Genomic DNA, 11,680 nt, shown 5'->3' on the forward strand with positions numbered 1-11,680 from the left:
GTGGGTAGCCTTTCCCTTCTCCAGGGGATCTTCCCAACCTAGGGATCAAACCCAGGTCTCCCGCATTACAGGTGGATTCTTTACCAGCTGAGCCACAAGGGAAGCTCAAGAATACTGGAGTGGGTAGCCTGTCCCTTCTCCAGCAGATATTCCCAACCCAGGAATCAGCCCGGGGTCTCCTGCATTGCAGGTGGATTCTTTTTTTTTTTCCTTTTTTTTAAAATTTATTTATTTATTTTTTTTATCAGGGGAAAGTGCGAACGCAGTCCCCCACTACCACAAATTATGCAGTCGAGTTTCCCACATTTGGGGAAATCGCAGGGGTCAGCACATCCAGAGTGCAATGGATAAGCCTCGCCCTGGGAAAACCACCTTCGTGATCATGGTATCTCCCCTGCCAGGTAAGTATTGCAGGTGGATTCTTCACCGACTGAGCTATCAGGGAAGCCCTTTAGCTGAGTGAATTATGAGGTTTTTCATTTTGAGTAGATGGAACAGGAAATATTTTCATCTCTGAGTGAGCACCAAGCACTGTTACCTCTAATCTTTAGGTAGTTTCCTCCAATACATGTGCTGATTATTACTAAGCTGAAGACCCATGGGGACTGTTTCAGATTTCCAGAGTTTTATCTCTATGGAACTCTTATTTTCAGCAGTGTGCCACCCTATGAATTTTAGCCACTCTGTTTATGGTGTTTCTCAAAAAGATAAATATAGAATGTCTATATAACCTAGGAATTTCACCCATAGGTTACATTCTTATGCAAAAGAACTGGAAATAGCTTTCAAACAAATTTTTTTTTTCAATTTTTATTGGAGTATAGTTTATTTCCTCTAAGGGATTTTTTCCCACAGTATTAGATATAATGATCATCTGAATTAAATTTGCTGATTCCCATACAATTCAGTTCACTGATTCCTAAGATGTTGATGTTCAATCTTGCCATCTCCTGCTTGATCACATCCAGTGTACCTTGATTAATGGACCAGGTCCCTTTGCAATATTGCTCTTTGAACCTCAGACTTTACTTTCTCCAACAGACACATCCCCACAGCTAAGCATCATTTCTGCTTTGGCCCAGCCAGTTTCTTAATGGAGCTTTATAGTAGTAATTTCTCTCCACTCTTCCTCATTAGCATATTGGACATGTACTGACCTGGGGGGTGCTCATCTTCCAACCATTATATCTACTACTGTGGGCAAGATAAGAAATGGAGTAGACCTCATAGTCAACAAAAGAGTCCAAAGTGCAGTCATTCAGTTGCTCAGTCATTCATGCTTCAGTTGTTCATTCGTGTTCAAATCAATGCGAATCAGTGGACTGCAGCAAGCCAGGCTTCCCTATCCTTCACCATGTCCCAGAGTATGCTCAGACTCATGTCCATTGAGTCAGTGATGCCACCCAACCATCTCATTCTCTGTCGTCCCCTTCTTGTCTTGCCTTCAATCTTTCCCAGCATCAGGGTCTTTTCCTCCGAGTCAGCTCTTTGCATCAGGTGGCCAAAGTGTTGGAGCTTCAGCTTCAGCATCAGTCTTTCCAGTGAATATTCAGGGTTGATTTCCTTTGGATTCACTGGTTTGATCTCCTTTCTGTCCAAGGGACTCTCAAGCGTCTTCTCCAGAACCACAGTTCAAAGGCATCAGTTCTTCAGTGCTCAGCCTTTTTTATTGTCCAAATATCACACCCGTACATGACAACTGGAAAAACCATAGCCTTGACTAGACGGACCTTTGTAGGCAAAGTAATGTCTCTGCCTTTTTAATACACTGTCTAGGTTTGTCATTGCTTTTCTTCCAAGGAGAAAGCATCTTTTAATTTCACAGTGGCAGTCACCATCTACAGTGATTTTGGAGCACAAGAAAATAAAATCTGTCACTGTTTCCACTGTTTACCCATCTATTTGCCATGAATTGATGGACCGGATTCCATGATCTTCATTTTTTGAATACTGAGTTTTAAGCCAGCTTTTTCCCTCTCCTCTTTCACTTTCATCAAGAGTCTCTTTAGTTCCTCTTTGCTTCCTACCATAAGGGTGGTGTCATCTGCATATCTGAGGTTATTGATATTTCTCCCGGCAATCTTGATTCCAGCTTGTGCTCCATCCAGCCCAACATGTCACATGGTGTACTCTGCATGTAAGTTAAATAAGCAGGGTGACAATGCAGCCTTGATGTACTCTTTTCCCAATTTTGAACCAATCTATTGTTCCATACCCAGTTATAACTGTTGCTTCTTGACCTGAATACAGATTTTGCAGGAGGCAGGTAAGGTGGTCTGGTATTCCCATCTCTAAGAGTTTTCCACAGTTTGTTATGATCTACACAGTCAAAGGCTTTAGTGGCATCAGTGAAGCAGAACCAGATGTTTTTCTGGAATTCTCTAGTAGTACCAAAATGCAGTGTGTGTGATAGTCACTCAGTCATGTTTGACTCTTTGTAACCCCAACACTATAGCCTGCCAGGCTCCTCTGTCCATGGAATTCTCCAGGCAAGAATACTGGAAGTGGGTTGCCATTTCCTTCTCCACCAAAATGCAGTAATGAGTTCAACCTCAAAAACAGCAGAATGATCTCAGTTTGTTTCCAAGGCAAATCATTCAACATCATAGTAATCCAAGTATATGCCCCCAAGCACTAATGCTGAAGAAGCTGAAGTTGACCAGTTCTATGAAGACTTACGACACCTTCTAGAACTAATACTAAAAAATATGTCCTTTTCATTTAGGGGATTGGAATGAAAAATTAGGAAGTGAAGAGATACTTAGAGTAACATGCAAATTTGGTCTTGGAGTACAAAGTGAAGCAGGACTAAGGCTAACAGAGTTTTGTCAACAGAACGTGCTAGTCGTAATAAATACCCTCTTCCAACAACCCAAGAGATAGCAATATGCATGGACATCATCAGATGGTCAATACTGAAATCAGATTGATTATGTTATTTGCAGTCAAAGATGGAAAAGCTCTGTACCATCAGTAAAAACAAAACATGGAGCTGACTGTGGCTCAGATCATGAGCTCTGTATTGCAAAATCCAGGCTTAAAGTAAAGAAAGTAAGGGAAACCACTAGGCCATTCAGGTATGACCTAAATAAAATCTCTTATGATTATATAGTAGTGGTGATAGATTCAAAGGATTAGATCTAATAAACTGAGTGCCAGAAGAACTATGGATGGAGGATCGTAACATTGTACAGGAGGCAGGGACCAAAACCATACCAAAGAAAAAGAAATGCAAAAAAGCAAGTGGTTGTCTGAGGAGGTTTTATAATAGGTGAGGAAATAAGAGAAGTAAAAGACAATGGAGAGAGGGAAAGATATACCCAACTGAATGTAGAATTCCAGAGAATAAAAAGGAGGCTGTCTTATGTGAACAATACAAAGAAACAGAGGAAAACAATAGAATGGAAAAGACTAGAGATCTTTTTAAGAAAATTGAAGATACCAAGGGAACATTTCATTCAAGGATGGACATGATAAAGGACAGAAACAGTATGAACCTAACAGAAGCAGTAGATATTAAGGTGGCAAGAATACACAGAATTATACAAAAAAGATCTTAATGACTCAGATAACCATGATGGTGTGATCACTCACCTAGAACCAGACATCCTGGACTGTGAAGTCAAGTGGGCCTTAGGAAGCATCACCATGAACAAAACTAGTGGAGATGATGGAATTCCAACTGAGATATTTCAAATCCTATAAGATAATGCTGTAAAAGTGCTTCATACAGTATGTCAACAAATTTGGAAAACTCAGCAGTGGCTACAGGACTGAAAATGTCAATTTTCATTCTAATCCCAAGGAAAGGCATTGCCAAAAATGATCAAACCAAGATACAGCTGTGCTCATTTCACATGCTAGCAAGGCTATGCTTAATATCCTTCAAGCTAAGCTTCAGCAGTTTATGAACCAAGAACTTCTAGATGTACCAGCTGGGTTTCAAAGAGGCAGAGGAACCAGAGATCAAATTGCCAACATGTGTTGGATCATGGTGAAAGCCAGGGAGTTCCAAAAGAAAGTGAAAGAAAGAAAGTGAAGTCGCTCAGTCATGTCCGACTCTTTGCAACCGCATGGACTGTAGCCTACTAGGCTCCTCCATCCATGGGATTCTCCAGGCAAGAATACTGGAGTGGATTGCCATTCCCTTCTCCAGGGGATCTTCCCATCCCAGAGATCAAACCCAGGTCCCCCCCAAAAACATCTAATTATGCTTTTTGACTGTGTGGATAACAATAAACTGTGGAAAATTCTTAAAGAGATGGGAGTACCAGACCACCTTACCTGTCTCCTGAGAAACCTTATATGTGGGTCAAAAAGCAACAGTTAAAACCAGACCTGGAACAAGGAACTGGTTCAAAATTGGGAAAGGAATACATTAAGGCTGTATATTGTCACCCTGTGTATTTATCTTATACGCAGAGTACATTATGTGAAATGCCTCTTGATGAGGGTGAATGAGGAGACTGAAAAAGCTGGCTTAAAAATCAACAGTCAAAAAACAATGATCATGGCATCTGGTCCCATCACTTCATGGCAAATAGGAGGGGAAAAAGTGGAAGCAGGGACAGATTTTATTTTCTTGGGCTCCAAAATCACTGCAGATCATGACTCGAGCCATGAAATTAGAAGATGCTTGCTCCTTGGAAAGAAAACTATGACAAACCTAGACAGAGTATTAAAAAGCAAAGACATCATACTGACAAAGATCCATATTGTCAAAGCTATGGTTTTTCTGGTAGTCATGTACAGAAGTGAAAGTTTGTCCATAAAGAAGGCTGAGAGCCAAAGAACTGATGCTTTTGAATTGTGGTGCTGGAGAAGACTGATGAGGGTCCCTTGGACTACAAAGTGATCAAATTAGTGAATCCCTAAGGAAATCAACACTGATTATTCATTGGAAGGACTGTTGCTACAACTGAAACTCCAATACTTTGGCCATGTGATGCAAAGAGCTGACTTGGAAAAGACCCTGATGCTGCAAAGATTGAAGGCAACAGGAGAAGCAGGCAGCAGTAGCTTCTCTTTTTCTTACTTCAGATACGCCAGGTATTGTTAGCTGCAGATAGATTTAGGATATCTCCACAGCTAGGTAATACATTTATCAGTTTCATTTACAGGTTTATATTCAGTTCCAGTTCCAAGCTATAACTTTTATGCTTTAACCAACCATATGAGTTAAGACATGGACCAATATTCCCTTAAGTAATCTCAAGGATTTCAATTGCTTAATTTATTAATACAACCGTCTACCCCACCCCACCCCTGACCCAATCATCGTATGTCTTTATTGTTCACCTATTTGGTGTATCCTTTGCTGAATCATTTTTACTGACCGGCTGGAAGTTAGTTCTACTTTAAGTGAAACTTAGTTCCTTTACCTGAATTTGTGTATTAGGAGTTATTGAGCTATTGTCTGGAGGAAAAATTCCACCCAAGATTTTCTGAGGCATGAGTGGCTCATCTAGAAGAGACATGTCAGTACTGAGGACTGGCAAGAGGAAAGTGATTCTACCTGAGAGACAGAATTATAAAATGTCAAAGTCCACTTGCATGCAGCTAACCTTAATGGGGAATGACTGAGTGATGTTGTGAAAAATGAACCATTCAGCATTGCAGGTTAGAGGGCAGTGTTACAGGTCTTTGAGGCCAAGCCTCCACCCAGTGAGTGGCACTACCCAGGCAGGATTCTCGAGCTTGTCAGTGAATCAGTGCCCTACACAGAAGGAGAAGATGAACTGCAGTAATGGCATCATGGAGCATGTGTATGTGCATACTAAGTCGCTTCCGTCATGTCTGACTCTTCCTTTTCGAATGGACTGTAGCCCATCAGGCACCTCTATCCATGGGATTCTCCGGGCAAGAATACTGGAATGGGTTGCCATGCCCTCTTCCAGGGGATCTTCCCAACTCAGGGATCAAATCTGCATCTCTTATGTCTGCTGCATTTGCAGGCAGGGTCTTTACCACTAGCACCACCTGGGAAAACTTCATGGAGCATAAGCAGGTAATAACTGGCATAAAGACCACCTTCCCTCAGCCTTCCATTTCTGGACAGGTACCAACTACACCTCTTCCAGATCTTCAGATATTTCTAGGGAAGAAATAACCCCATTTATTCAATACAACAAAAATAATAATTTATGACTTGGTGATGGAGATTTGGTTTGTTTCAAGAACAGATAAAACATGCTGCTTAGTATGTGAAGCAAATTCATACTGGCTACATTAATACCCAGTCCTGGTCTCTCAAGCAGTTCTGTGGTTCTGATAGAAAATGCCATCATTCCCTGCTGGAACCTGTCTGAATCTTGTCAGCTCTTCTGACAGTCAGAAGCAGAGTTTTCATCTTTTACACTTTTTAAAACCCTTTTTCTCTTGAACTGACCGCTGAATTCCTATTTTTCTGTCAATGAGAAATCTCTGATTTCTCAGCTTATTTGCAGAGCAGAGATGAATGACAGATAGTAAGTTTAATTACTAGTAAGGCTCAGGACACCAACTCTGTCCACTGGCACAAACCTCTTTGAAAATCCCCCAGATGCTCACAAATGATACCCATCCAGAATTCTTTCACTCTAAATTAAGTAAAAGCTGGTTTATCAACCATAAAAATATAAATGAATGTATATTAAAAGTAAGAGTAAAGCTCCTTAAATCTCTTAGTAAAATTTACTCATATCAGTTGCATATTTTATATATTTACTACATGTGCTATGTTTTCTTACATATTTGCTTATAATTCTTTTCATAATCTCAATTTGAAATATTAAATGTTACTTTTCACCTTCATGCTATTTGGATTATCAATTCTGTGGTTAGCTATTTTTGTGATATTAGACAATTCTCTTTTCTGGACCTTACTCATACATAACATAAAGGATTGTATTAAATCACTTTCAAGAATTCTTATAGTTCTAACTTTCTTTAAGGTTAATTTGAAAACACTATGAAATATGGTTAAAGACTCAAGGAAATGTCTTCTTCAAATTCTTTTCTAAAAGGCTAGTTGAATGAAGTTTAAAGTTATTACTTTGGGGGGGAATATTTGCTTTTGGTTTTTAACATATTTTTAGTGGTTAATGGAAGAATAAAATGTACTGCAATATATATTTTCAAAAAATATGTAAATGCTTAAGTGAATTTATGTATTTTATGTGAGCTAAATTCTTTAAATAGTGAATCTATTCTTTCATAATGCAGTCTCATATTTGTCCCTGTAATTCATACAAAATGAAAATTATTTGAAATAATTGAACTTGATTTACATAGTTAAGAGGTCACAGACTAACTACCTCGTTTTATTTTGTCAGCACTGAGTTATTGTTGGGGGGGGAGGCAACATTTGCAAATAGCTTTCATGTTTTTAACAAATATTTTTCTCAGTGTCTTCTTGAAAAGAATCACATAATCTGGTAACTCTAGTCCCACACTCACATATAGTAATGATTTGTCAAAGCTAAATAGCTGTTATCTTTTTTAGGTAGGACGTGAACTCAAGGCATTGCCCTGATTCCCTCATTCACACTCATAGAGGATCACTTCACTCATTATGTTACCTGCCTGGAATTTCAGCCAATACGTTTATCTCCTTTTGTTAGGATTGGTAATATTGATTTTATTCAATACTTTATTTTCAAATAAACATTTTTTTCTGAATTTGTAACAGAGGATTTGAATTTCTTGTCACCCAAATTTAACATGGTTTTTTCCGACTCTGAAGTGAGTACATGTCAACCTTTGATTGGCATAATGTGCAAAATAGACAGGTATTGAGTTATATATTCTTCAGAGAAAATACAGAAAAAATTACCATTATACCATTATAATTTTTCCATTTGTATTTGAATACCAATTCAGTGGACATAATATCTTCATTATAACCTTGTAAGTACCATTAAATAATAGATATAGTTTTTTAGATATTCCAGTCTGACAAATAAAAATATTCAGATATCCAAACACTGAAAACAAAAGCTAGGCCAAACACACACATGTATTATAGGTGGACTACTTTTCCCAATAAAAATAAAAATCTTTTTATAAAATGGAAGAAAAAGTTCTTATATTAACATAAATTTACTAACATACAAATTATGTATTGAATAAATTTGTTTTTCATTCTGGATAAAATTAAACCATCTGATGATACATAGATTTGAAACTAGACACTATAAATAACAGCCTTGGCATCTGATTTATCTCATTATTTTTGGTGACAAGCTAATCAAGAAAATTTTGATTTGCAAAGACAAGTTGCAACTGTTAATAATAGATTTTTATAAAATGTATCCCAGCCAATTTTAAAATTCTTTTTATAATAGGAAATTATAATTTTATAACTTTATAGTTTTATACAGTTACATTTCAAAAATCCCAGAAAAAGCCTTTCGCTAAAGCAACACCAAAAACAATTAATGTGACAATACAAATACAAGTATTGCCAGCCACCGATTTAGTTAATGGCTTCCCTCATAGCTCAGTTGGTAAAGAATCTGCCTGCAATGCAGGAGACCTGCATTCAATTCCTGGGTCAGGAAGATCCCCTGGAGAAGGGAATGGCAACCCACTCCAGTTTTCTTACCTGGAGAATCCCATGGACAGAGGAACCTGGCAGGCTACAGTCCATGGGGTCACAAGAGTCAGACATGACTTAGCGATGAAACCACCGATGTATTAAAATTTGGAGTATGATACATTTTCTTAACATGGCTTTTAAGTGATGAAAATATTAAAAGCCCCAAAATTCAAATGAAATGGGCATAGAATCCTTGCTCTTAGACAAAATACTGGAAGGCACACATTTTGCAAAATATTGTTCAATAACTGATTAGCACAAGCAAAAATACTTAGAGGGTTAGTACACATTTTACTTAAAAACTAGTGATTACTTTCCCCTTTTTTCCTTCTCTTCTTAAAATGTATTTAATTCATCTTTTTTTTTTTTAATTTGTTTATTTTTGGCTGTGCTGAGTTTTCATTGCTGCTCACAGACTTTCTCTAGTTGCTGCTCCTCGGTTCTAGAGTAAAGGCTCAAGAGCTGTGTCACAGAGGCTTAATTTTTAATTTCTCTGTGGCATGTGGGATCTTCCTGGATCAGGGATCAAACCAATATCCCTTGCCTTGGCAGGCAGATTCTTCACCACTGGACCACCAAGGACGTCCCAAAATGTAATTAAACTGAAAATTCTGAAAGAGAAATCTGGAACCAGTTTGAAGCAGGAAATTGTCTTGATGCCTCAGCCATGTTTGTGCTCTTTCCACTAGGACATCTGAGATGAGTGATAGAATAGGAAATCATGTGTGTGTCCATGGAAGTTTACATAGAAGAAAGAAATAAAAATAGAGACAGAGACCTTAAAGTAGATATTTCAAGCTTTACCTAAAAGTTACAAAAATATCTTTTATTTTATATTACATCATGTACAGTATTTCCCAGCCTTCCAAGTGGGACACTTGACATAGACAATTATTATTACTAGGTTTCATTGTTTATTCTGTTTTATTTTGTTTTGAGAATTTGGTGGTGATGCTGTAGATAACAATCTTGAGATGTTCTCAAACATCTGTGCAAATGATAAAATTGCTTCCCTATAGTAAATTACAAGACTGCTTCTTTCTTGCAGTTTAATTCTCATAAAAATGCCATCAAAAAGTGACATTGGCCTGGCCAGTTGATATAGTACAGGTAGTTTTAGAGTGCTTCGTAGAAAATACAATAGGTATTTAAGTTCCTTTGCACTATGAGATTGTGAAATCCAGGTACCCAGGGCTTATGTCTGGCTAGGTCAGCATTGCATTTTTATTTCTCATGGCCAGAATATATATCTGATAAATATTTTTTAAATGAATAACTGCTATTATTTAATTACCTTTTTTACAATTTTATCCTTTGTATGTGAGAACTCAGAAATTTAGGGATACACATTCACTGTAATGAAGACAGATGCAGACTACTTAGGAGAAGTCAAATCTGCAAAGGTTTATGCTACATTTAAACCCGCACATTATGATGCGTAGCCCTTATTTTGCTATTTTTAGATGAGTGCTTCTCAATATCTTAAAGCTAAGCCTACATTTGGTGAACTGATAGATTTAGTACTGTTTACTTACTATGTTGTTCTATAGTCCATATAGAGTAAGAAACTATATTCATACAGATGCTACTCATAACTAGAACAAGAGGAAGTTGTAAAATATGTTTTATAAATAGTGTGTTTAGCACACAATTTGTTTCAAAAATAGCAGTTACTGTTGTTGAAATAAATTCTAGGTTTAGGATAAAGCCACTCCTTGCTCCTGCCCAGGGTGCTACGTGGGCAAATCAAAACTTGAATATCTTAATTTTCTTGTAAAAGGTCCGCTTGAACAGAAACTTGGTATATGCAGTCAGTCAAACCCTAAATGCCAAGCCAACCCAGTTCCTTCTCAGCTCAAAGGTGGTATGTAGCCCTGGTCAAGCAAATGTTTCCCATTTTTCTGCTCCTGTTCTTTATTTTTTAATGTATAAATGTTTCCTGCTTTATGCCCCATTTTGCAGTTCTCTGAAAGGAGACTGTTCATGAAGTTTTAAATAAAGTTTGCTTTGTTTATCTATTTTATATAAATAGAGTGGTTTGTATCTGCTAGCCTCAAACTCCTAATTTGTTCCACCTCACCTCACTTCCCCTTTGGTAAGCATATACGTTTGTTTTCTAGGTCTGTGAGTCTTTCTGTTTCATAGATAAGTTCATTTGTATTATATTTTAGATTTCACATATAAGTGATATCATATGATATTTGTCTTTTTCTGACTTCACCTAGTATGATAATCTCTAGATCCACTCATGTTGCTGTATGTGGGAAGTGGGATTATTTCCTTCTTCTTTATGGCTAAGTAGTATTCCTGTGTGTGTGTGTGTCCATTCATCTGTTGGTGGACACTTAGGTTGTTTCATGTCTTAGCTATTGTAAATAGTGCTGCAATGAACATTGGGGTACATGTATCTTTTGGAATTATAGTTTTATCCAGATATATTCTCAGGAGTGGTATTGCAGGGTAATATGGTAACTCTATTTTTGGTTTTTTAAGGTCTCCATAGTTTTTCATTATGGCTGAACCAATTTATATTCCTGCCAATAATGTAGGAGAGTTTCTGTTTCTCCACACCCTCTCCAGTGTTCATTTGTAGACGTTTTAATGATGGCTATTCTGACTAGTGTGAGGTGAAACCTGATTGTAGTTTTGATTTGCATTTCTCTAATACTTAGTGAAGTGGAACATCTTTTCATGTGCCTATTGGCCATCTGGATGTCTTCAGAGAAATGTCTACTTCGGTCTTCTGCCCATGTTTTGATTGGGTTTTTTAGTTATTTTTATTGAGTTGTATGAGCTGTTTGTGTATTTTAGAAATTAAGCCCTTGTCAGTCACATTGTTTGCAAATATTTTCTCCCTGAAAGTGGCTCAGTCATGTCTGACTCTTTGCGACCCCAAGGGCTGTAGGCTCCTCTCTTCATGGAATACTCCAGGCAAGAATACTAGAGTGGGTAGCCATTTCCTTCTCCAGGGGATCTTCCCAACCCAGGAATTGAACATGGGTTTCCTACACTGCAGGAAGATTCTTTACCATCTGACCCACCAGTGAAGCAAAGGGCACTGTATTCAACATCTTATAATAATCCATAACGGATAAGAATATG

At 37.7% G+C, this 11,680-nt stretch overlaps 1 non-coding gene across 1 annotated transcript; it reads right to left on the reverse strand.

Annotated features, from left to right (window-relative positions):
* Nucleotides 1-245: 245 nt before the first annotated feature.
* LOC122707191 lies at nt 246-409 on the reverse strand. Its single transcript, XR_006344712.1, has one exon. It is a non-coding gene; the product is annotated as a U1 spliceosomal RNA (small nuclear RNA).
* Between the last annotated feature and the right edge of the window lie 11,271 nt (nt 410-11,680).

Source organism: Cervus elaphus, chromosome 13 (assembly GCF_910594005.1).
Source record: "Cervus elaphus chromosome 13, mCerEla1.1, whole genome shotgun sequence".
Classification (NCBI taxonomy): Eukaryota; Metazoa; Chordata; class Mammalia; order Artiodactyla; family Cervidae; genus Cervus; species Cervus elaphus.